This window comes from Strix uralensis, chromosome 3, assembly GCF_047716275.1.
Source record: "Strix uralensis isolate ZFMK-TIS-50842 chromosome 3, bStrUra1, whole genome shotgun sequence".
Lineage (NCBI taxonomy): Eukaryota > Metazoa > Chordata > Aves > Strigiformes > Strigidae > Strix > Strix uralensis.
Window position 1 is genome coordinate 131,930,882 of NC_133974.1, and position 25,774 is coordinate 131,956,655.

Consider the following 25,774-nt stretch of genomic DNA (forward strand, 5'->3'; position numbering starts at 1 on the left):
TTCTAAAAACCAACAGGTCTCTCCAGTCACAGAAAACTGCTCAGCTGCAGATTAAAGGACATTACAGTTTTTAGCAGGACACTAGTTCTTCATACATGTGAAAACTGATCACAACTGTCTATTATGATTAAAAAGAAAGTAGATATTAATAACTAACTACTACTTACATCTTAACTGCGGCTTTTATGTCAAACAAAAACAGGAGTACCACTGAAACATAATATAAAATGTCAGCAAATGTCTCCACTTCTGTGCTTGACAAATGCAGCTTGCAATGTGCTGATGACATCAGGGCACTGAAGGGCATTGGGAAATGCTCTGTGCTCCTCTCCGGCTTTGGCACAGGCACAGCTCTGTGCCAGGCTGTGGCTGGGGCCTAACCCTGGGAATAAGTTAGAGCAGTCTTAAGGCAGCTTTACTTCATAAGCAGCAGCAAAAGCCCAGCAGAGGCTATTCCAGCGGCTGAATGGAGGAGACCTCAGCAGCCTCTAATCCTGTTTTCTCCTTCCTTGCTCCTCTTCTGGAGGCTTTTATACAGTGGGATCTGCCAGGGCTCATCTCATGTTGGCAAGGGAATGCCCCTGTGTCACCCTCAGAAGCCACAAGCATGTGGGAGACCCTGGGTTAATTGGTAACCTCAGTTGGTTAGAGATATCTGCAGTGTATCTGCGTCTCATAGTAAGGCTGTAGCCTTTGCATAACCTATTCAGCAGCAACGGTGGCTGCCCAGCCAGCAATGCACCCCTCCCATCGCCTTCATTTCCAGTACCAGACACTATACCAGTAGCCCTCGATGCAGTCCCCATGGCTTCACCCAACCATATCTCACACTAGTGCCATCTACCTTGCCCCATCCACCCAGCCGGGCGATCTCACATCCCTCCCAACACCACCTTGTGTGAGAAAAACTGCTCTGGGGCTGCACTTCTGAAGATAACCACCATATTTTTCAATTTTCACTATTGTCCTCTACTACATGTTCATACGGTGCCTGGCTTCCCAAGGCCCTCATCTCCTTCAGAGCCCCTAGGGGCTGCTGTATTGCAAAAAATACATACCAATGAACAGTTGGAGAGCACACAGACATTCATCAAACCTATCCTTTGATTTATGGTAAGCAGCTGAAAAACGCAGCAGCCTTCAAATAAAATGCTATGACTGAATATTGCAAGCACGACGAAGGTTTTGTGGATGAGAATGCTCCCTCCCCTCAAAATATTTGTTTTCAATACCCACAAAGTAGTATAATGTCATTTAGCGAGGAAAATTCTGGCAGTCAATGCACAACCTGGCAGAGCTACAAGTACTGTAGGTGTTACGATACACACACAACATGTTTTACAAATAGAAAGTGGTTTCCAGAGTTCTTTAATATATTCTAATTTCCCCCACCTCTGCCCAAAAAAGCTGCAGTTATGAAAATACTGTTGCATACTGAAATATTAAACTAGAAATCTGAAGAGAGTTGTTTTTTTAAAAAGCTCTCTTTTCAGCTATTCCTTCTTCTCTTTTTTTTAAGTCAGGTATGTTTTTAGCAACTTAAACAGGTTGGGTTACCCACAAGAAGTAGTAATTTTTCCACCTAGCAGATTGAGGTATTCATATCCTCTTTAAACATTTCTAAATTTATTCTCCAGTATTATTCAAATAGAAATATTTGCATGTACACCCTGAATCGGATAAAACCCTTTCAGTACTAACCCATGGGTAGAAACCACACAAATGAAGAAGATTAACAAAATGCACCTTCTTTGAATCCAAAGAGCCTTTGGAAGAAATCCTTCCAAAAACCCATCCTGTCTCAACTGGTTATTAATGTTACTTCTTCATTTTGCAGGAGAATCCTGCTCAAGAGCAAACCTAGTACCTATACAACACGCAGTGAGATATACCCCTTACCTGAAGAACTTGCTGGCTAATAGCCAGACGGGTAAGGAGTTATTAGCCTAATTTACAGGTGGGAGACCAAAGAAAAAAGAGAGTGAATGAACTGCTGAAGGCCACCCAAGACACCTGTGTCAGAACCAAGAGCTGAACAGTTTTCCTCCACGCTAGTCCCATGTCTCAGTCACACCACCAGGCTTCCTTCCCAAGAAATCGCATCAGCTGCTTCTTGCAAATTTTCAAGGTGCAGAAAAGCCAAGTTTGATCTTTTTCAAGTTTCTGAGGTCGCCAGCTTCACTCTCAGGTGAAGCGACCACACTCACTTTCAGGAACAAAAACCCCTTGCAGAGCATTCAGGCGTGAGCAATGAGTCACGCTGCTGTTTGTCAATGACTGCCCCATCCAACCTACCCAGCCAAAGAAAAGCGTGTCTGCTCTTTGTGTGTGGGCACTTCCTAACCAGACCTTCACACAAAATCACAGAGTGGAGACACCAACCTGAGCCCACAAGGAGTCTGCCAAGGACATATCACGCAACGCTAACAGTAACATTAGCCCTGTACTAGCATCCTACACCTGAACCAAGAAGCGGAGATGCGGGGGCCTTACTTTCTCTGGGCAGTGCCACAGGACTGTGGGCACATAGGAGAGCAGGTCAGCACAGAATTGAGTAAATCTTGCTGCTTTGGTCAGCACTAACTATGCAGTGCTCATCCACACAGTGAAGATATGTCAGAAGTTTCTTCTGGGAACGTGAATGGCTGGGCAGATGTCTGCTGGTGATATCCAAAACCAGTGTCCTAACAGTTTCATAGGTATTTTCATAATCCAAATGAAGATGTTTCCAGTTTGTCTCAGATGACAATCTCCAGGAAATACACTGTTCTCGGTTCACTTTCTTGGGATGGGGGATTAGCAACTAGGCAATGGGTTCCCCTACAGGGAGAACAGTGAGGTGGAGGAAAACTGCAGCCTACTATCGGGTTTGGCAGGCTGTGCTACACCGAGTACAGGAGGACCTCAGGGAGCAGGACCTGGAAACTACGGGTTCCTCGGGCTTTGTGACCTGTTTATTCCCACAGCCTACAAAAGTACCAGGTTCAATCTGATACATCTGTTCCACAAAGAAGAGCAGAGCAGCCTTTCCAATTGCAAACACCCATGCTGCCATCATGGAACATCTCCAAGACCTCTTTTAATTGCTACACGTGAGACCATCGTGTAGGTTGCGATGAGGGAGAAGCTCCCATGCTGCAGTGCTACTGAAGAGGGGATGACGTGATGCTGAGAACAGGGCTATCCATGTGGTACCTGTGCATCAGTTGCAGATCACGACCACAAGGTCTGTCTGTAGCCTGAGGACAAAAACTGAGAGAGTAAGTTGGTGCAAATTACATGAATTACCTAAATAATGCTTGCTAGAAAATTACATCCCAATTCTGCTGTCCGTTAGTCTGCAAGTAGCTCCACAGACAGCAGAGGAACTAAGACTAAAATAAAATATTACTCAGCAAAAGGTGGGGCTGAGTGACTGTGCCTTTAGCATTTCTTACCTGTTTGCAAATAGACTCCCATCTTTACAACTCTATTTATTGGGCCAGATCCTCACCTGGCCAGCTCCTCTGAGGTGAACTCAACAATGCTGGTTTAGGCTAGCTCTGAATTCATGGTTTATAAGCATTTGCTGATAGTTACTGCAGCCTGTTGTCTGTCTCCAGGTTGTTTGCTAAATTCACTAGTATTGCTTGTGGTATTTCCACCTCCTGCTGCTGCACAGGTGCCCCAAGTCATTGGGTTATGAATGGTGAGCCCAGTGTTGCAGCAACCATCATGCCATTTTTGATATGAAAGGCTTTTTAACCTGGCTCTTCCCCTTGAAAATTTGACCTGGAAGACGTAACCCTGACCGTCAGTCCAGTCTCCAGACGAGCTGAGTCCCAACCCAGCAGAGCATGCGGTTAAGTCCTGAGGGACTTAAGCATGTGCTTAAGTTCTCTGCTGGATCAGTGCCTTTACAACCAGTCCGACTGCTTTGTTAGCAGTGCTGAGCACCAGGGCTGAGCTCCAACAGGAAATAGCAGCTTCCCTTTGAAGTCCTGCCACTGATGTTCACGTAGGTGGGACTTCAAAGAAGAGCCACCGCTTCCCCTCCCAGTATCGGAGGCCCCAGTGTTGGAGAAGCAGTACTGCTGGTTTTAATTGCATTAAGGGATGCTTTAGGGCGGACGATTCAGCCCTTCTCAGAAAAAGGACAACTTAAAAAGGTTCCCACCTGCTGGCAAGAGACTCAAGGAAAGGTTAACTCACACCCCAAAATACCCTTTAAAACAAAGGTCTGTGGAAAGAGATCTCTTCCCCTTCTGTTAACTGCTTTCCCTAGTGCCACTGAAAACACCTTGTGTACCTTGTGAGCATCTAGTTTACTCTGGAACTGTACTCCTGGCCATCGTAAGGGCCCCTCGCCAACGGGGATGTGGATAAGGAATGGCCAACCTCAGCTCCCATAATAGAGATCACTGGAAAAACTGACCTCAGCAACAGCTGAAGTAAGCCAACATGAAGAAACACCCCCACAGGCAACCTACATGGCTGATTCTGCTGACTGACTGTGCAATCATGCACAGGAGCTCCTTTAACTTCTCTGTATCTCTTTTCCTTGAGGGAAAACAAAGCAGAGAAGTCCGCATCCCAAATGGTGTAAATCAACTCAACTGATATCAAACATGGCTCCACCTTTTCTGTTTCCAGTCTTGCAGATTGCCAATATCCAGCTCTTCTCTAAATCTTCAACCAGAAGCAAGACCCAATCAGATGGGAGAGGGTCAGAAAACCCTGAGAACCACCGAGTACTTGTATGCGCTAGAGAAGCAGTCAACATGCCCAGGGACTAAGAGAAACAGTACAGGTTTTACATGGATTTGCAAAGCTCTTCCATGTTCATATTGCTTGGTTTTGTCTTCCCTGGAATTCACTTCATACATCCAGATTCCATATATTTCTGCAGTCAAAAGCTAGCTACATAAGTAGGCATGGATTTTGAAGGAAGATGAGTAATTTTTGTGTCATTTGAGGACTGAGTACTTTGTGACCTCACTACCCAGAGTTCAGCTGAGCTCTGCTGTTCAGGTCATTGACTTGCCATAACCTGGTCACCTCACCTGGTCATTTCGTATTTTGTACCTCCACACACAACAGTTTGTAGAACAAACCCAAGTCAGCAGTAAAGCAATATATGCCAGTGGGGAGCAACAAGAGGAAGAGGTTTACCCCAGTAAAACCAGCTAAGCAAAGATGTGCCCCAAAAGTGCAGAGAGAGAGCTTGATGCCAGACCCTGAGGGGCTGACAGCAGCAGCAGCAGTATGGTGTGACAAGACTGGACTTGACCACTCAAATGATCTCAGCCCAAACCCTGATGTCTGTCCTGGTGTGAAGAATGACCACAAAGCTGAACTGAAACAATTTCTGGCTCAGGAATAAAAAATCAGTATGGAAAGTCACTCACGTGCCTTTCAGAGCCATGCAGCTAAGACTTTGCTCAACCAACTCAACTGCAGGACAGCTTGCATAGAAAAGCTTGAAAAAATATCTTTTTATCAACAGAAAAGTGATTTTTTTCAAGACATTTCTCTTAAAGTTTTGAGCTTCTACCAAAAAAATGCCAATGTGCATTTTCAGCCAAAATTATGCAACTATTCCATATTCAGCAGTTTCCCATTAAAGATTCTTGGGATTTAGGAGTCTGGGGGTTTTAATTGCTATTTTTTCTGAATATTTAATCAACATTTTCCACTGAGGGAGAAAAAATATTCTGGCCAAGCGTAGGTTTCCTTGCAAGTTTGAGAAGGGCAAGGGGGAGGAGGGGTCGCTGTATTTTTCCTTAAAGACACAAACATTCTCTTATAACTTAAGTCACCGCTACACTTGTGAGCCTGACAAATTTAGAGGACTTAAAATCAATCAATAAAAAAAGAGCTTGACCACAAAGGAAGTTCTGGTCAACCCTTCAGCTTTACATCATAGACAACATTTATTTTATCACAGCCTTAAAAAATTAAAATAGAAAAATGCATCTTCTTGGAAAACAGCAGTTATTTTCTTCCACTGCTCAGATATTTTTATAAGCCTAGTTCCACCAGCCTCACTCATGTTGAGAATCACCTTACCCTGCAGGGCAGACCATTTATTTAGAGGCAAGATATTATGTCCCAAGCAGGACACTAAGATGCCTCCACCCAACAAAAACTCTACTGTGCAGCTGAGCTGGACCAGCCTACATCCCAGGTCCAAGTCTGGTTTGAAGCATTACCCATACTGTCTGGATAGTGGCCTCTATAAATAAACAGGCAAGAAGGTTTGGAGAAGAGGTGAAGCCTTTCTCATTAGTTGCGAGCAAGGAAGGAAGTTGTACCTTACCAAAGACTGCGGGAATTCACAACTCCCTCCTTCCCTTAATAGCACTGCTGGAGGCAGAGAGGAGCAGGGCAGAGCGGCCTTACAGGGATGGTCCAACAAAATAGCCGAGACAACCTGTGAAATTAAATACTGCACATGAGTAAGGGTGGCAGAACTTGCCTGACAGATACCTTTCTTGCTGGCTAATCATAACCACAATTTATAGTTCTTTCCATTAAATCTTAGCAAAAGGACACAGTGGCACAGAGACTGATTTGAATTGCTGGCAAACATATGTCTTAAACTGTATTTGTTCAGAGAACTGGTTCTGATGGTTTGTCATTCCCCCCAACATGTTTTTTGGTTGTTTATACATATCAGCTTCAGCAAAACTTCCACTGGGAAAAGGTTTCTCTGGTCCATGAGGAAACTTCTGGTCAAAACACACATAAACAAACCTGCCCAGAGCAGCCAATGGTTTCAGCATTCAGCTGGAGCACAGAAGATGTACATTTGAAGGCCTGATACAGATCAGGGAGCTGAACTTGGATCTCCTAAATCCAAGAGGGATACCTTAACCCCCAGGCAAAAGGCCATTCTTGGATGTTGCTTTCCTGTAGGAGTCATTTCATATTGGATGTAAGTCATAAAATATTTGCTGGTAACAGCGAGACCAATTCTGCAGCCCAGAGGCCAGAACACTGAACCAGAAAGAGCAGGAACATGACGCCGGTTCTCCCATATGCCAAGCGAGTGACTTGGCTATCTACTGGTTTATTGAGGTAATAAGAAAAAAAACAAACTCTTTACGGATCCTGTCTTTCAAGCAGAATGGAAAGAACTTGAAATCTCACAACATCTTGTGCAACAGGAGAACCGTTTCCTACCCACTGTTACAGGGGGGTAGATCTGCAGCGTTTATCACCTCTTGTCGCCAAAGTCAGAATCTGGCCCGCTGCCTTCCACCCTAATTCAGAATGCACTTTCATCTCTAGTATAAACACCAAGAAATATCAAAAGCCCTGTTGACAGTACTGCTCTCATTTTCTGCTTTAAGAAGTTGCCAAAAGGTACAAAATTAAACTCTCCGAGTCACAGTAGGCTGTTTTGTCAGTTTATCCAATCGGTAACGTAATACTATCGTAACCTCTATCGTTCTCGCTCTTTTCTTTTTTCTCTTCCCCCACCCCCTTTCCTTTCTTTCTTTCTTTCTTTCTTAAACAAGAATTTTCCCTGGAAGGGAACACAGTTCCTCCAAAAATTAAATCATAGCATCAAATTTCAAACCCACAAATATAAATCAAATATTGTCTGTTGACACTGAGGAATATTCCTTTGCATGACGCATGCTGCTGAAGCATTGTTCAGGCCACAGTAGGTAGACTACGGATATTACCGTGCTAAAGGAGGTTCTCTGGGAATTTTCCCTGAAATTGCAGGACTCGGAAAGAGGCATGTTTCCCTGTCTCTTACCTATTACCTCAAAGAGCACATTTGAGGACTGGCCCTGTATTTTTTCTTTTTTTCCTTGTTCTTTTCAAAACTAATGGGAAATTCTGGGCCTCAAAAAATATAGAATTAGGTCCTTTCTTATTTCATGAATGAAAACAAGAGCAAAATAAGTAGCACCATTTAACAAACAGCAATTCTGTGGAAAACTTCTAGGAAAACAGGAGCAATGCCAAATGTTTCTCTAGCATCGGAGTTCCTAAGCAGGGAAATACATCCCCACAGTAAGGCATGCATGACATTTGCAAATGGCCTTCACTTGAAATCAAAGTGTAACACATATTACCTCAGTACATAATTCGTTCTTAATCTATTAATGATATGACTCATTAACATATTAGTAGCAGTAGCGGTGTTAATAGGAGTAATACTAATAATAATGTCATTGTAGTGCTAACAGGTTTCAACATGTTAGTTCTTCTACATGCATACAACAAAAGGATTTGTGACCCAGCATCACAGAGGTGGTGAGACAAGAAGTTTGATAGCCCTACCAGTTACTTCATGGGATGTGTACTATTATCTCTTGTTATCTCCCTGAGGAATAACAGAAGATCTAAACATGCAATCATAAGGATTGTTCAGGTGTAAGATCCCTGATGGTATCTTTGCTGGACATGGGCTGAAACCCTAAAGGTTATTTCTTTTTTATATTGTTTAAATGTTTCTGTTATTACTCAATCAGGTGGGAAATGCCTTGTAGGACCTACTGAGCTCTTGAGATTTCTGCTTCTTCAGGTTGCAAGAATACTCTGACCTCAGGGAAAATGTCTTTTATGAAGGCATTTTGCAGAACTTGTCAAGAACTACTGGGGAGGATTAACACACAGTCTAAGAAAAGCTGTTGCACATCTCGTTTTCTACCCTTGATTTCCCTGCTTGGAAATCTCATCTGAAAGGACTTGAGGAATCGATCTGCTAGTTTGGGATTCCTAGAAGCACAGTTCCTCTGATGGTGAGGGAAGGTCCCCACACAGCTGAGCCCACCTGCGAGGCTCAGCCAGCACTGCCACACAGCCAGCAAACCCACAGAGCCCACCAAAAAAACACACTGAGGCCAGCTCTTCCAGAGCTTCCAGATCTTTCCAGAGAAGTGTCAGGTTCATGGTGGTTGTATTCTGCAAAGGGAAGATGCTTGTACAGGACAGTTGAAAGTTATTGCATGATTTCTGATTGTATAGGACAGATCTGATTTATGCTAAGTGCAAACGCTGCTCACAGGGTTTGGGGTGAAAGCCAGCTTCAGGTTTCAAGTATCCTTAAAAATCTGCTGCTTTAAGAATCTAGGTTTGGGGTCAGGCCCTTCCTTGGTTCTAGAAAACCAACTATGAAAAGAAAACCGGACAGTACCCCTGGCTTCACGCACAGACAATATCTGCAAGCACAGGTCTGCCTCTGCACCTGTATGGCCATGGCGCAGGGGAAAATGAGCCATTCTGTGATATCTTGCCATGCATCCCTGAATCTGTGGATCCAAAATCCACACCGCAAGGGAAAGTAAGACTGGGCAGGTTGGGAGCCACAGCTGTGTGGAAAATAGCCACAGTAGCATCATATAAGAACAATAAAAAGCAATACTATAATTACCTTCCTGCTCGCCCTCACCAAGATGCAGTGAAGTCTCTGTCATTAACATCTCATCTACATACAAAGGTAGTGCATCTTGGAGCATATTAGAATAGTGAAAGCACTACAGCTCTCATCAGAAAGAAAAGTTGTATGGTATAAGTCACTTTGACACCAAAATAACTGCATTCACATGAGGACTTGTCCCACTATAACCAGTGGTAAAAAAAATAACACAGAATTATTTCCTAACAAAAAAATTGTATCAAGGCAATTTTTCATGTAAGACAGGCCTAAAAATGGTTCTTAGAGTAGCTGTCAGGAAAATTGCCTAATAGTCCAACTCTTCCCCAAGTCTCCTGGTACCCAGTACAGCTTTTAAGAGCCCTGTCCTTGCAACGACCCCAGTTAGCCTTGGGGCCTTGCCCAGAGACACTCGCAAACAGCAACGCTGAAGGTGCAAAACCAGGGGACCAATGTGGGCTCCAAATCCAGATTTTCAAAAGAAGGAAAACACCGTAATCGTAGCCTATTCACCACTCAGGTGGGTGGCTAAAGGACACCCGTTGAGGCTGACGATGACGATATTGCTCTGGTGTTGCCTCAAGGGAGCTCTGTGGCCCTGAGAGCAGCTGGGGACAGGTCTCCAGCCCCACAGCCAAGGCTGTCATAGCCTTGCTGGAGATGGCAGGGGCCATCTGAGGAGTTGTCAATGTTTACTTTCACAACTGGTTTATCTGGCTCCCACCTGCTGCCTTTTCAGAGCCCCCAAACTATTATTATCAAGAAAATTGTATTAACTACTACGGGCCCAAGTGAGTAAGTAGACAGGCTCACTCACTGGGAATGGGAAAACAAATTCTCAGAGGCAGATCTCTCCTCCTCCCTTTCCTCAGGCTTACCTTTATTTTTAAAGACAAAAATCAAAACCAGCCCAGGTCACCCTATGCCAGGCAGGAGGGACAAGGTCCCAGGATCCTCTGTGCCTGTTTTTAGCCTCTTTCATAGCTTTGTCCAGATCACCCAGATAACGGGCAGAAATCTGCTAAGCGTGCACTTGCCGGAGTAACCTTGCATGGCTGTCTGCCTTCCTCCTCCAAGTTAAACAACCCCCTGCAATCTCCACTGGGGTGACAGATATCGAGTGGGTTTCCCCTTCCTCACCATCCCAAAAAAAGGAAAAGCTCCCTGATGCCTCTCTCCCACTGTACTGCTGACTCTTGATAATCTGCCCTGTGCAAGGAATATATGAAAGGCCCATGTGTCAGCAGGGGAAATATGCTACTTGGATTACACAGTGGCTCCAATAACTTTTTTGTGTGGGGACCTCTGTGAGGTCCACAGAGGTGTGAACTTTACCTTTGCAGGGCTTTTGTGAAGCCTCCGCTGCTGAATCTTACTCCTCTCTAGAGGTGGGGATAGTCTTCCCAATGCTTCTACACTGTAAGAACATGGGCTTTTATATTTAGGCTGCTTTTATGGAGACTTTTGAGAGAAGAGCTCCTAAATTAAAACCACATTGCCCAGCCTGAGCCAGAGCCTGCCGCATGAGCCCTGTCTACTCCCTGAGTCTTTCCAGTGCTGATCGCTTCCCGGTGAGAGCACAAAACAGTGGGGCTTACAGCTCCCGGGAATCTGCCAGCACGGAAACAGTCCTTGACTAAGAGCTTACAAACCTCCACCAGAGCTCTGGGACGCTCTTTTGTCTTTGCAGGGTCTTGGTGGGTGCAAAGTGGTCTAAACAGCTCTTTGTGTCTGTAGCTGCTACGAGAGAAACACCTTTCCTCTTTTTTTTCAGAAGAGAAGCTGTTGGGACGTGCTCACCATCTCGCTCTCTTCTGATAACCCTTTCGGCATCCTTCCGTTTTCTGGTTATTCATTTGTTACCCCTGAAATCTGATTCCCGATCTCAGCCCTCTCTTATCAGCCCCTTTCGCTGAGGAGTTCCAAAGCAACGGGTTAGTTTTAATCTTTGCACTGTTTCTCTGTCCCCGAGGCCTCGTTTTGCTGGGAGAGGAGGTGAGTGATAGGACTGACATCTGTGGGGGGAAGGGGCTGCCATCCATTAACTCGCTGTTATCTATCTATTCATCTGCCCGGCAAAACAAAGGTATGATTGTTGCTCCAGCCCACAGACCTGTGCTGGCTTCACTCCAACTACCATGGGTCATAGGAGCAGAGGAGATATGGAGGCACAGCCCAAGCACAGCCCAGCAACCAGAATGTAAAGCCTCCTATATGGGCTCTGTGTCAAGATCTATACGACCACGTCCTTCCCGACAGCCAGTACCCAAGATGCGCTGCCCAAGTGAGCCCATTCTGGCCACAGACTTCCTCCACTGGAGTGTATAAACCTGCCCGTAAAACACAGGATTGATTCTGCACCACCCCGGCATCTGGCAAACCCGTTTTGGGCTGTGCTCTTATTTAAGCAATTATATAGGATATAGGGTGCTAGAACATGAGTTCCCTTATCTCTCTTTCCCACATTACACCCTTTCCTAAGGCAAATTGATGCAGCCCCATTGAAGCCGAGGCACTAGCTGACACTAGCTGCAGATCTGGCCCCGATTCTGCCGTGCTTTGCCTCTGGGTAGTCATTTACACCTGTTCAGAGTGCAAAAGGCAACAAGCAGCAACCGCTGGAGCTGCAGAGCAGCGAAGTCCCATCCCATCGCCTTCGGAGCCCGACATGCCACGCACCGATCAGTGGCGCAGAGCCCAGTTCCCCTTGCATCTAAGTTGGTTTTGGCGTTGCACATAGGCATCCTCTCTTCAGCTTCTAGTAAACCTTGAGATCGCTGCCAAGTCTCATGAAAGAAAAAGTTGTGACCCAGTTCCTGGAGGGTGACTTACTGTAAATAACTTTCAGTGGCATGATGACACCTTCATGAAATCTAGCAGTGCACTTGTCAGTCCATGAAATATGGAGCCAAGAACAAGTCCTGATCCAACGTTACATGGTGAATATCTTTTCCTTTCCTTGCACACGCAAAATCCCTGGCAATTTCCGGAAGAGCTGTGGTTGTGCAAGCCAAACAGGGCTTGGCTTATTTTCTGAATCATCAAAATAGTGCCAGTTTGCATGGACAACATCAGCTTTTGAGCAAAGCTTGCCAATACTGAAAAAAAACCTTTATGCCTGAATTAGACCCCAGTTCACTGCAGCGAGCTGGCTTTCCTGGATTGGCTCTTCAGCCAGCTTTAACCTTATGGCCAAAGTGTCTTCCAGGGACTAGGCAGAGTGACCTCCATTCACTGCTTGCAATACACCTGCAGGAACGGAGGGTGAACTTTTCTTTGACGTTTTACTGATCTCAGTGACACCTTGTCTAGCTTGGCACTATTTGGCGGCCTCAAAACAGTCTGTGCAAACAATGGTAAAGCTGGACAGCCACCAACACACATCTTCACGACCTCCAGTTTTCCTGGAGACTACCAGGCATGACAATCACTCTGTTTTTTTCCATTGCCATCCAAAATCCAGTGAAATTACTGCAAGGCCTCTGGAACCAATTTCAAACAAAATGGATCCAGCATTTAGATCTCAGGCACCATGTTTAGATCTGTGGGTTGCTTTGGGCTTCTAATTTCCATGGGGATTTGCATAACTAAATACAGTAATAGGCTGGGCAAGTACATTGAGCAGTGGCTGTGAGCCAGGAACTAATGAGCTCTATTGCAGACTGTTTAGCTCTGGACAAGTCACTTGACCTTCCAAAGTCACATCATCCCCATCTGTGAAATGGGGATAGTAATACTTGCCTCACAGGGGTGTTGTGAGGATTAATTAGTTGCTGCTTGTACATCGCTTTGATGATGTTAAGAACTACATGCCTGCTAAGTATTGTTATTGTATCATGGCTGGGAAGATATTGCAGTTAGGGCTAAATCCTGCCCTTGGAAAAAGATGCGTCTTTCCCCATGTCTTGTAAAATCAGCTGCTAGGCTTGCGCAAGGAGCATTTATATAACGTTGGTACCAAACATCAGTGTGCACCTTGTACCTTTGACGTTGCCAAATCCCCAGAACAACAGCCTGCTGGGAGTCATGTGATGCACCATCCTGGTGCAAATAGCTTTGGGCAGGAGCCCAACTGCAAACTCTTTCTTCCCCCACGAATTGAAATTAGTAAATGTTTCCATCAGGCATTTCAGCGGTGACCTCAGGTCTAGAGCTCAGCGTGCCATACAAAGCCCACAGGCACACCAGCCCAGGCAGCACATGCCACACGCCACCGAGAGGACAGCCCACGGGGGACGGGGCGCCTAGGACAGCCAAGCATGCTCCTGCACACGGCGAAGCCACGAGGGCCGCAGTGAGACAGGATGGCTGCAGGAAGACACGGATACATGCATGAGCACAGATGGAAAAGGTAAGCTTCCCTTGCCTAAACTCCAACCCTTAGGTGAGCGCTTCCTCTCCCATACGCTCCCCCAAGAGCAAAGCCCTTTCACCTCCTCGGCATTGGGGCCTAGATAATACAAAATAGTGCACAAAGAAAAGAATTCCGCCGACTGCAACAGGCTACGGCTCAGGATCATTAATAGGCTCAAACCACAGCATCCAGCCTACTCAAGGAACACATAGGAGTTATGCATCCAAATTTCAGTGACATTTAGTGGAAGTCGGCCAAATGGCTCCCTTTGATTCCTTTGAAATTTGAGCCATAACTGTCATTGTATCTTAGACGTGTGAACTGCTCTGAGAAGTCTCCCATATAGATTAGACTGCGATCAAAGAGTTCCACTAAACTCAATTTTATGAAGATGGAGGGTTGAGGTGAGGCTGATCAGCAGCAATATTATCTGAAAAAAAACCCACCAAACCTAGCAAGTTTGAAAGGGTTAAAGAAGAAAGTTGTTTGGGTAGACGGTGTACATTAACTATCATTTTCAGTCAGCATGCAATGACTAGTTAGCGGGGCTTATCATCCCCAGCTATGTGAGGAATTACAATAAATGCCTGAAATGCAAGCAGGTTTCCGGTTTAGGTAGGTAAATAATGGAAGTCACTATTTTTGTCTGAGTTGCAAGAATTCCCTGCGCACACAGGCTCCCCATCCCCTCCCCACTGTAACACAGCTAACTCTACTCCCTGCTGTTTGGCAAAATGAAGTCCTTTCATGCATCCTCAGGACTTTTGCTTTGTCTGCAGAAGTAGCCGACTCATTACTTCCTTTTTGGTGGAAAGTGAGAGGTTACATTTTCTGCATTCATTTGTTTTAAATACTTCCAGAATGTAATGACCTAAGGATGAGTGGAAGGACGTACGAGCTGCTCTGAGACAGGGACTGCATGATTTGTAGGGAAAAAGTAACAAAGCAATCAACCCAAGCATAATGCTGGTGCTGTTAAAGCCTGGTAGTGATCCTCCCGTTGCCTTCAGTGACATGAGGCTTCCCCTCTGCAGCACCATCCCGTGCAGAAAATACTCTCAAGTTATTCAGTGATTCAGCTGCTATTCGAACAGCCACTGGAGAAAACCTCTGGCTGGCTCTGCAGGATAGAAACAGGGTAAACTTTGGATAGCACTTAGTAGTAAATAGGGAATAAAGTCATTACAGTCGGGGAGTTTATTCTCATTTAGCCCAAGGCCTTTTTCCCTGCCCTGGCATCCCCAGGCACGTGCCTGACCTGGCCTCTCTGAGAGGCCCCTTTGAGGTTTGTGCGTCGCAGCCTTCACACGCCGGCTGAAGAAAACACCGGGCTCCTGCCACGGGAGGGGAATGGGGGTGGGAACCCGAGCCTCGTGAAGTCCCATGTTGATTTGGCCAGGCTCCAGGTAAGCCCATGAGAGCCTCAGCCCCTTCTGCCAGGGAACGCACAAATTATTTGTGAACCACTGCTGGGGGAAGGCCAGCAGAGGCGTGGAGACGATGGAGCCAGGGAAGGGTTAACGAGCACCACGGCTGGAAGAGCGTCCTCCCTTGCTGCTGCTTCACACATGCCGTATTTCTTAGCAAAGTGAACATATTAACACTGGCATGCTCCCACACACCGCCTTGGCTCTCCTCCAGGAAATCATAACCCAGCTATTTGGCACACAAGGCCGCAATTTTATTTACACAATCAACTTCTTGATAAACATAAAACTTACAAAATATACCACGCCCTTAAAATAAAAAAAAGGAAAAAGAGAAAGAGGAGAACTGCAGTAACCTGACCTTCTCAGCCAGAAGGGCCAATCTGCTTTGATTTGATACCCCCATCCCCAAAGAAATCACCTGTGGATCCATGAGGGTTTGCCCTGGCTTTAAGGAAGGGTCCTGCTCGGGGGAGACACAGGGGGACACTGCGGGGCTGGGAGCTGCCAGAGGGATTTGGAGTGATTCAGGCAGGTTTCCTCCTGGGCACCCCGGAGCGCAGGCAGGGCTGCCAGCACTCGCTGTACCTATGGCCCTGGGGCACCCCATCCTCACCTCCTCGCCTGGTGCTACCACTGCTGTCCCCTCAGGAGGGGAAGACAGCCCTGCTCTGCCAATAACCCCAGAAGAGTTGGAGCCATCCTCCTTTACTGCTCTTATCCTCTTCTTGACATGAATCTTGGCAGAAGAGTCTCTGTGTCTCTATGAACATTATAATTTTGAGCTCCATGTCCCTTAGTCAATCTAACCAATCTGCAAGTGGAAGTTGTAGGATTTATTCTGGGAGGAAAACACTGCCAATTTCACTTGGCAACCAGATTTTCTGGAGACATACTCCACTTTGCCAGAGCACCATTCAATTCAGCCAGGAAGCAGGGAAGCCAGGAAGCCTAAACCCTCAGCAGCCCCCCAGGGCACCCGCTGCTGGGTGAAGTTCTGCCTGAACATCAGATAAAACTGCATCAGCCTTGCAATGAACTGAGAGGCACACATATGCATGCTGCTGCTATCTGGGGTCACCTGAACTCAGCTCCACTACATTCTCCTTCACCTTTTGAGCTCACATTTCTCCACTGACCCTTCAAAGCAATTGTCTTGCTTGGCTGCTTGACAAAGGGCTCACAACCTCACTCCATCAACTCTGTAGGCACTGGAGACCAGGGTGGCAGCCGGTGCAAGCTCTCCAACAGCTGGTGCTAATGGTTGTTCTGCTAAGCTTCAAACTGGACACATGAAGACAAGGAGATGCTTAAACATAGCCTGAATCCCACTTGAGAGAAACTGCATGAGAAAAAATAATGGGCCAAGGGCATTAAACTGATTTATACTGGCTGAGGATCTGGACATATCTGCTTTATTCCTTGCAGATAAAAAGATCTGCCTGAGGCTAATAAGCTTTTGATAGTTTGGGAAACAAAGATTGATTTTTTTTTTTTTTTAATTTTTCCCACAAATAGGAAGAACCACCTTCAAATACCTGAGACACACTGCAACCATTTAGTCAGATAAACATCTTGATTCCTAGAGATAACAGGAGCTGAATGGTTGGCCTCAAAACCAAGCATTCGTGACAATTCTTGAAACAAGAACATTATTACTCTCCATTTCCACAACAATTTACATACAACTGCAAAGAAAACCCTTCTCCTCTTGCAGCTGGAAAATGTACGGTAAACACGCCACCCGAAGCCTTGCCATAGCTCCTGAACACTCAGAGGTGGATTGGTGAGCACATCCCCTGGGCCATTCTCCTGGGCACAACTCAGGGTCTGGTTGGAACCCCAGACACTGGTTCCTTGGGATGAATACCTGGCTGCCCTTAGTATAAACATCTGAGATGTGAAAGAAAGCCTCATCCCAAGAAAGGACAGGAACAGTGGAGATAGAGCCAAGGCCAAGGGAAGAAAGTCTGCACGACTGGGTAGGCTTGTATCATGGCAAAAAGCATTTCCCTGAAAGGAGAGCAGGGAGTTTTTGAAATAATCTAGTTGTTGCCTGTCAGACATTTTGTTTCTTTTCACAGGCTGCGAAAGGAGAAGATGGGTCCACCTAAGCAGATTGCAACTGGGATGGAAATATCTCCAGCTATCCATTACAAAACAACCTCTGTGCATTCTCTCCTCTCTCTTCCTCTCCAAAAAGCAGCAGCTGACATGAGAGCCACCAAGATCTGTCAAAAGGAGATCTTGCCATTCAGGCAGGGACTGCACCTTGGCTCATGTGGTCAAGTCACAGAGGGATTCTGGGGATGCTGCAGGAGGCTACTCTGGCCAAAGAGCTTGTGGGTATCCTCTTATTTTTGTGGCATCCATCCTGTAAGGGTCTTGCACCCACCACTGTAACAAAACATTTGTGAAGAGTAATTTAGATCTGTCTGCTACATATTCCACTGCACATGAACAAAAGGCTCTCCTTGTATTGTGAATAATTTCTTCAAATACCAGATTCAACCAATTTCTCCAGAATTGCCAACTCCCACAATTTTATAGTGAGTAGTGCTATGTATAGCGACTTTCCACTAAAATAATTTTCATACCTAAGAACCTCATCTCTGATTTAGAGTCACTTTTTATCCTCTGTGAATGCAAGGACTTGAGTGCTTCTGATGCAAAAACAAGAAGGCAACTTTCACCCAGTTCTCCATGCTAAAATCTCAGGGTTTCTAAAGCCAAACTCAAGATTACACTTTTTTGGATGCTAACGTGACTACTATCATATAAAAAAGAAACAGGTCTCAGTATGCAGGCGGTTCATATAAGCGCTGTAAACCGACAAACCAACTGAACTGGTTTGCTGAAAGTATGTTCTACAAAGAGTTTTCTTAGTCCATCTGTTAATCTTACATAGTATACATTACCTCCAAAAACGGAATGTCTTGTCAGGAACGACACTTAGATACCAAGTATTTCCGGCTGCATGTAACCACTTAGCACATTGCTGTCGCTGCCCTTTCAGCCCAGGCATGTAGAAGTGTGCTCCATCCATAGAGACGACAGCTCATGGTCTACACTGTTGGCTGTGGGCAGACTCTTGTGTAACTACAGCAGCATCAGCAGCTTTTCGACAGGGCAAAGGTGGGCTGAGGAGAGCCTACAGCTACCAGTCAAACCACCTCATCCAATGCAACCCATCCCAGAAGGGTTATACCACCGGCCAACAGCCTAGAGTAGCTCCTGCACCACAGCTCTTGCTATTGCTAAACACAGGGAGACAACACTGGCAGGATCAAAAGCAGTGAGAACTCAGAGCTCCCTTGAGACTCCCATGTCCTTGCCACCATTTGCAAGTTAACGGGCTTTGCAAAACTGAGCAGTCATGAGGAGAACATAATTTGGACCAGCGACCACTGCCCCTGCAGAGTAACGCTCGGATAAGGTTAAAATATAAGTGAGCTTCTTGCCACCTGACTTTCACACCTCACAACTCATGTTGTGTTTGCCCCCTCCTCCTGCGCTTCTGTCCTCTAAGACTGAGAAACAAAGACCAGGGAGAGTCAGGACCCAAACTAAAAGTATCACGGTTCTGCAACAAGGGACAGGGACCTTCAAGTTGAGGGACATTTCCAACAGAAACACTGATGATTCCTCAGAAACGAGCTCCAAATTAGCCTCATCAAGCCTATTTCAGAGCCACAGGAGGGCAAGATGTGGAGGAGGACTTCAAGGGTGCTTTCAACTTAACTGAATCAGAGGTTTACCCAACCCCACTCTTTCAGAAGTTTCTGAATAACGCACCAGCTTGAACCACTGGAAAGAAACAAATAAATGAGCTGGCAACTTTCACAGGGAGGAGCCTTGAAGCCCAGTTCCCAAGACCACGCCAACCAGCTCCGTGTGACAGCATACAGGAATGAAAATAGGTAGGTAACATTAACAGAAATACACTGAAACTTAATAACAGCAGCTTGTCAGGACATGCACCAAAGAGAAATGGCTCATAATAGCTACAGCTTCTATTATGAATGTTTCATAGCCATCTGGCTAACAGAGCTGCTTAAACTCAACTGATGTTTTGTGTGTGCTGTGGTAACCCACGGTGCATGCTCTGGAAGGAGACTGTCAAGCTGAAGTCCTAACATCTGTATTAAAAAGAGACACCGTTTCTCTTGTCAGATGAAAATGCCTTAGAATAACAATGCAGCAATGAACAGAGCCCCTAATGAGCCAAGGCTGTGTCCTCCTTTGGTGTAAATCAGCAAGGTTCACTCAGGACAAATGGAGTTATCCCAGTTAACACCAACTATAAGATCCAGCCCCATTGTGTTAACCTCTTCTCGGTTCAGTCCTAACTTTCATGTGTCTATCACAGTAGTTTAAAGCAAAGGCACAATTTAAAAGAAAAAGTAATCCCCCTGCCTTTCCTCTCCTGATCTGATTCGCATACAAAATGGGCTTATGAACTCAAAAATTATGGGAGGGATTCAGGGAGGAGGAAAGGGAGACACAAGAGCCCTTTTATTTTGCGTCTTATTCACAATGAAAATTGGCACAGAAGCCAACCACATACATTAACATAGTTTGGGCAAGTTTAACTCTCATGAATACATTTCTGTGGAAAAACTATGTGACTATGGAAAAATCCCCTCTTTTTTGCCATTTGAAAAGATAACAGGCTTCTATGTGGAACATACCCAGAACCTGCCTGATTCAGAGAGATGGAAATACAAAGATGAATAAGGCTGAGTTTCCCATGCTAGGGGCCCATGGAAACTGAGAGGGGGGGAAGAAGTAAGGAGGCCCATTGACTCAGGAGAAGGACTTTCATCCTACAGGTGAAGGAAGTATTTGAAGGCACTAGTAACATTGCAGGCCTGTTCCAGAGCCCATTTAAGTCACTGGCAAACATCTCATTGACTTCACTGGGATGTGGGTCAGGGCTAAACAGTTCTAAAATATAATCCAAGGCTATTTCTACATCACTGTGTAATAAGTGGGATTCAAAACAGTTCAAGTGTGCCCAACACTGTGACTTACCTGCTTTCTGTCCACATTTCTGGCTGCTAGCCTGGCTGCTGCTTGGGCTCAAAGTCTCAATATTGCACTGAAGAAGAGCTGAGCTCAGGGCGTTTATGGAGGAATGTCTTGGACTGAAGTGCACACTAGATTGCACCCATGTCTACATCAGGCAACCTGAAGGAAGGAAAGCTTTGGCCACGTGTATCAGGGCATCAACTGCACTTTCTCCTCCCCTCCTATATCTCCATTGCCCCTCTCCAAACTCAGGCTGAGGAGGGCTCTCAGTGTGGGCCGAAGGGTTTGCAAAGAGCAGTGGGCGTACCGGCTGGATAATGGGGGCATTCCTTTGTCTGATGATATAAGCACACCTGGCACCCAAAATCTGGAATTTAAAGCTAGCTCAGCCACAGCAACTTGCACTGGGATCCTCTGGCCCAACTACAGTACAGATACAGCCTTAAGAGTTCTGCAGAATTTCAGTTACACAAAAATAGTGACCCTGCCTCATACATCCCTAATTGCAACCTACAAGCTATTGCCATTCCCATAAAAAAACCCTTCGCCTTTGCTCACTGACATCAAACAGTGCCAGCTCTGCTACAGTGCCGTATTTATGGCCGAGGATGGTAACCTCAGAATGACTATTTTCTTTTGAATGAACCACTTTGCTTTATTATTAGCCCATCTGATACGATAGTTTGCATTATAAGTCCTTCATCAGATCACTTCAGAAGCACGTCATTGCGCTAGGCCTTTAATATCTTGCTAATTTGTTTCATAAATTACTAATTGAACTCTTTAAATGAGTCATATCGGTATGGCGAGTCTCACCATACAGAAAACTCAGTGATCTCAGAAGAGGACGCATCACAGAATCATCCCCTCCTGCTAGGTAACACAAATTCAAACAGCAGGGTAGGAGCAGGACAGGGAATTTTCCTCCATGATTAGCAGTTCAGAGCCCTTATCGCTGCAACGCATCTAAGTACCGCATATTTTGCACCTGTCTAAACGTGGAGTTTCCACTGATGTCAGTGTGTGGAAGAAGCGAGGTGTACAGATCCACACATCGAGGGCAAAGGATCTGCAGAGCAGATCAAAGGGAAACATTGTCCCTCTGGGACAAGTCCATCCCTAGTGTTAGCTCTGTTGCTTTAATGACACTTAATGCACATCGTCACTGATGTCATTGCTAAATTTGGCTCCACTGGAGGGATGGGGGTTTGGCAGGGATCAGCGAAAAGGATTTTTCACAAATTCTCCAATGCTGACCACTTCCAGCCCAACTGAGAGGCTGTCTTTGCCTTTTCCAACACAACTGTCTCCAAACACAACCTCGAAACAATGTCACACCTGGCACTAGCTTGGCAGCTGGCAAAAGGTAACTGAGTATTTCAGGACCAGTCCTCCAAATGCACAATTCTGTTACTTACTGGGCTAGACTGGAAAGAGGTCGGCAGGGCTTCAAGCAGGTATGTCTGAGTGACCCTTCACTCATTGACCTGCTGTGTTTCCCTAGGAGCCAGCCTGATCACCACTTGCCTTGCAGCAAAGGATGCGTTTTTTCTCACCTAACTCTCAGCAATGTTGGTATCTACATCTGCTCAGCCACATTTACCTCCCGTCAGAGTTAATGGAGTGAGTAGGCACTTCTGGGGAGTAGATCACCTGGCCTACAGCAGATATCCCCCTTAGGATGAGATCAGTATCGCTCCCTGACAGCTGCAAAGACCATTCAGCTCTAGATCAGCTATACATGTCCACGTACAGCCGGAGGAATCCCATCCCAAGTGAGCGGTCAGATGCTGAGCTGCTGCAACAAATTAAAAGTGCAGTTGTTTTACACACACAACAGGCCGTGTGTGCATCCTTTGCTCCTTGCCCACCTATTTTGCCTCGTTCTAAGCTGCCTTTTATGACTGACCCTAGGACCTGCTGCTGTTCCTACACCTCCAGTAAGCAACACGAACATGAAGACCGCCACGTGTGCACAGGCGGTGCTGCTCTAGCACAAAGGCTTGAAGCAGAACTGGTTAGCCAAGTTCTTACATGTAGACATAAAGCCCCAATAGGGACCTTTGCAAACATCTCTGCTGGTCTCCTGCATTACCGGTCAGCATTTCACCCAGCAGATTTCTGAACTTAGAAAGCTACATGGTTCCCTGGTATAATTACAGGTATATTCCCATTGGATTTGGCACCACTGGTTAACCAAACATCATGCATTGGCTCCTAAGAGAACGACATTATTTATTTTACCCACACAAGGTTTATCTTGTAGTAGCCATCAACTTTCCATGGAAAGATCACGCTCTACTACTACACATCAGTCATTAGAGGCAGCTTCTAAACTTTAATATCTCCAAAGGAACAATAATTGTGACCCTTTCAATATTTTATATTTGCAGACAAGCGGAATGAACTCACTGGAATCAGCAGGTGGTGTATGTTCAGCTGCTCAGAGCAATATTCGGCTTGCCTATTCCCAGCGAGGGCAGCTGACATCAGAGAAGCAATGCCCTGTGAATGTACCATTCAGCGGATAGGAGAGCCCAGAGTTTGTATGGCAGACATCAAAGTGTTTTGTAACATGCAGATGTTTTCCATGCAGAGGCTGAGAAAAGTGATGGACAGGATTTTGTAAATCCTGTGCTGTGTTTTTTTCTTCATTTTCTCCCTCACGTACCCCCATTTCCTTGCCTTTTCTTATATGGAAGAATGATACCATTAAAAATGATGGGTTATACCCTTAGATGATATAATTTGGTGTGATTCCACTGACTTCAAAGAGCAATGCCTGTTTACACAAGTTGCAAATTTCTCCCATCAATTTAAGTCTATACAGATTTACATCATGGGGAATAGTACTACATTTTTTTCCATAGCTAATAAGCTTCTCAAAAAAAAAAAAAAAAAAAAAAAAAAAAAGAAGAAGAAGAAAAAGACCCTTGATATCTATTAAACTTGTATTTGGAGATAAAGATTTCAGAGGATGTCTTCTTCCACCCTATCTCATGCTCTTCAGCCTGCTCGTCTGTTTATTAGAGGGTCCTCTCAGTGCCATGTGAGCCAGAGCTGAGCTGAGCTGCTGAGGATAGTGCCTATGAACAAACCCCTGGCTGGATCTGTTTGCTGACACGCAGTGCTGTTCCCTTTCCATCTCCCCAAGTAGCGCTGCAAATACAACCCATCCCAAACGGCCCTGATTCCTGCTGAGGACAGAGCTCTCTTCGCTCCCACCCAGGCTCCCACACGGGATTGTAGGTAAAAATTCCTGCTCTGTGTGATAGAGGGCAGCAAGTTCAATGCACAGCTCCCTCTGCCCAAGTGAATTCCTTAACCAGCAAGCTAATAGCTATTTTTAAGAAGTTCTCCTTCCCTTTCATTTTCATTTCATGAAACATTTCAAGAGGCCTTGCTTTCATCTTCCTATGGAATAAAAACACATTTCAAAACCTCACCGTTTTCTATTAAATTAAATTCTTGTGTTCCCACTTGTCCTAACCAGAAGCACTGTACCACCATGTCTGCAAAACGTATTGTGCTGTGATCTTGGGCTGTTCTGCAGAGAAACACGAGGACATTTCCTGTGACATTACCAACTGACCTCACGCAAAACTTCCCTCCTGTAAATAAGTGCCAACCTATACATACAGCACATGAAGAGAGACACTTCGCATGAGGAAGCAGTTTGCTGAGCAGGCTGCAGAACTTAAACACTTCTGAAAACTCAACAGCAACAACTCTTCTGCTGGACAATATGCTGACTGAGCCTGATTTTGGGATACACTGAATTATCCTGAAGAGCCAGGTGACTTAAGTGCCAAATTGCTTACCACATTTACTGATTTAATTTGACCACTGAAGTTCTCCAGGCTTTTTTGGAAGCCCCAGTTGCGATTTCAGGAACCAGTACATCCAAGACAATCCCACAGGTTGAACACTGTCATTAAAAGCATGACCTGTTCCTGCTTGAGGCAAATGATGGGAGTCCCTGCAGGATTAGTAGTGAATTAAGTGGCTGTATCATCCATCTCAGTGGTGGGTCTGTAGTATGAAGCAAGTCCCAAGACCACTGGAGATCTCTGAGACCATGGTAAAAGTCTTATATTTCTTCCAATAAAAGCTGAGCTTGATACTGCCTAGTGACGTGCAAGACATTTTGGGGATACATTTTCTGGATGAATTGAGAGAGCAACCCAGATGATCAGGAGCTGGAGCTCATGATGACCAAGGAGAGGCTGCAAGAATTAGATTCGTTCAGCCTCTAGAAGAGAAGGTGAAGAGAAGACCTTATTCCTATCTCAGCTACTTCAGAGACAGTACCAAGAAGAGAGAGACAGGCTCTTCTTGAAGGTGCACAGCTCTGCTGGTCATTGCACTAACTCACATCCCCTAGAAAGCACCCCAGTAAGGCTCTCCTGTAACCCACCTTCTGCAGCGTTATGTGTACGTGTCACTCTGTATGCTGCTTTCCATACGATCTCCAGCTCTGAGATCAACATTTCCATTCTGTTCCTCTTTCCCCAAGACTGCTAACTTGCTAGAGGTTAAGCTGCCTCTCAAAAGCCCCCATCCCACTTAGCCTGTATCCCGGGATTTTGTTTCATGAAAAAGGCACTGTAAAGGCTCTGGACCCTGTGCTATGATTTACACTTTTTCATCTCCTGTAGAAAGCCTGCCGTGTATGTGATGATACCATTCAGCTCCGTTTACCTGAGAACTTAAAAAAATACCATCGGAGGTTGTTTTTTCCATATGGGTAAATAGTAGGGGTGGGAGTATTCCTTATGGGAAACCTGGAACAGTCGCACTCTGTCGGCCTGACATTTCCTGCTGTAATTGAAACTTTTGATGTTAAAAATTCCATTTACACAGTGTCTCTCTAAGCCAGGCAGGGAGAAGGGCAGAGGTGGGCACAGCGTTAGCACACAGTTTCCCCAACTCCCCCACTGCAGCCAGTTAAACTATAGCAGGTGAGATGCGTAGATGTAAGGGAAGGAATATGAGGAAGGAAATACCAGCTGAGTTAGGTAATTTGGGTCAGAGGAAGCCAGGCGTAGTTACAGAGGCAGGTACAGATTAAATCAACTTGCAGCTCTAGGCCTCCGCATCTGCCCATACCCCTGCCCAGGAGGGCAGGGAGAGCTGCACCCACATGGTCTGTGCTCACAGGGGATGTGTATCTTGGACATCTGGGCTCTGCCTTGAGAGGACAGCAAAAATAGGTCCCTCGGAAGTTATGGGGACCAATGGGGAGAAATAACTTTGCCTTCTTGCAAGTTAAAGGATGTTTAGCTAAGTGTCTTTAAAAATCCCAGGCAGTGCTATACAACCCAATCCTCAATGAAATCAGCCAAACAACCAAATTCTAACCCAAATCCAGGCAGAGGAGCCCACTGCTGCCAAACATAAGCTTATCCCAGCACCAGTTCGAGACCCCACCATAACCTTTATGCCTGAGGACCAGCACAAAGCTGCTCCCCACTCAAGCCAGCCCAGCAGCCCCAGCCAGCATTGATTCATTTTATCCACAGGGCTCCTTCCAGCTGGGGACACAGCTCATGGCTCCACAGGGGTTTCACCCAGCACCATTCTCCC

The 25,774-nt window shown here is 45.6% G+C and overlaps 1 long non-coding RNA gene across 1 annotated transcript in view; it reads right to left on the bottom strand.

The window, feature by feature from the left end:
- Positions 1–6,310: 6,310 nt before the first annotated feature.
- The window catches only part of LOC141941543 (uncharacterized), a 168,973-nt gene continuing 149,509 nt past the window's right edge, over positions 6,311–25,774 (bottom strand). The window contains exon 3 of the long non-coding RNA XR_012628367.1: positions 6,311–6,412. This is a non-coding gene — a long non-coding RNA (uncharacterized LOC141941543). The remainder of the gene's footprint in view (positions 6,413–25,774) is intronic.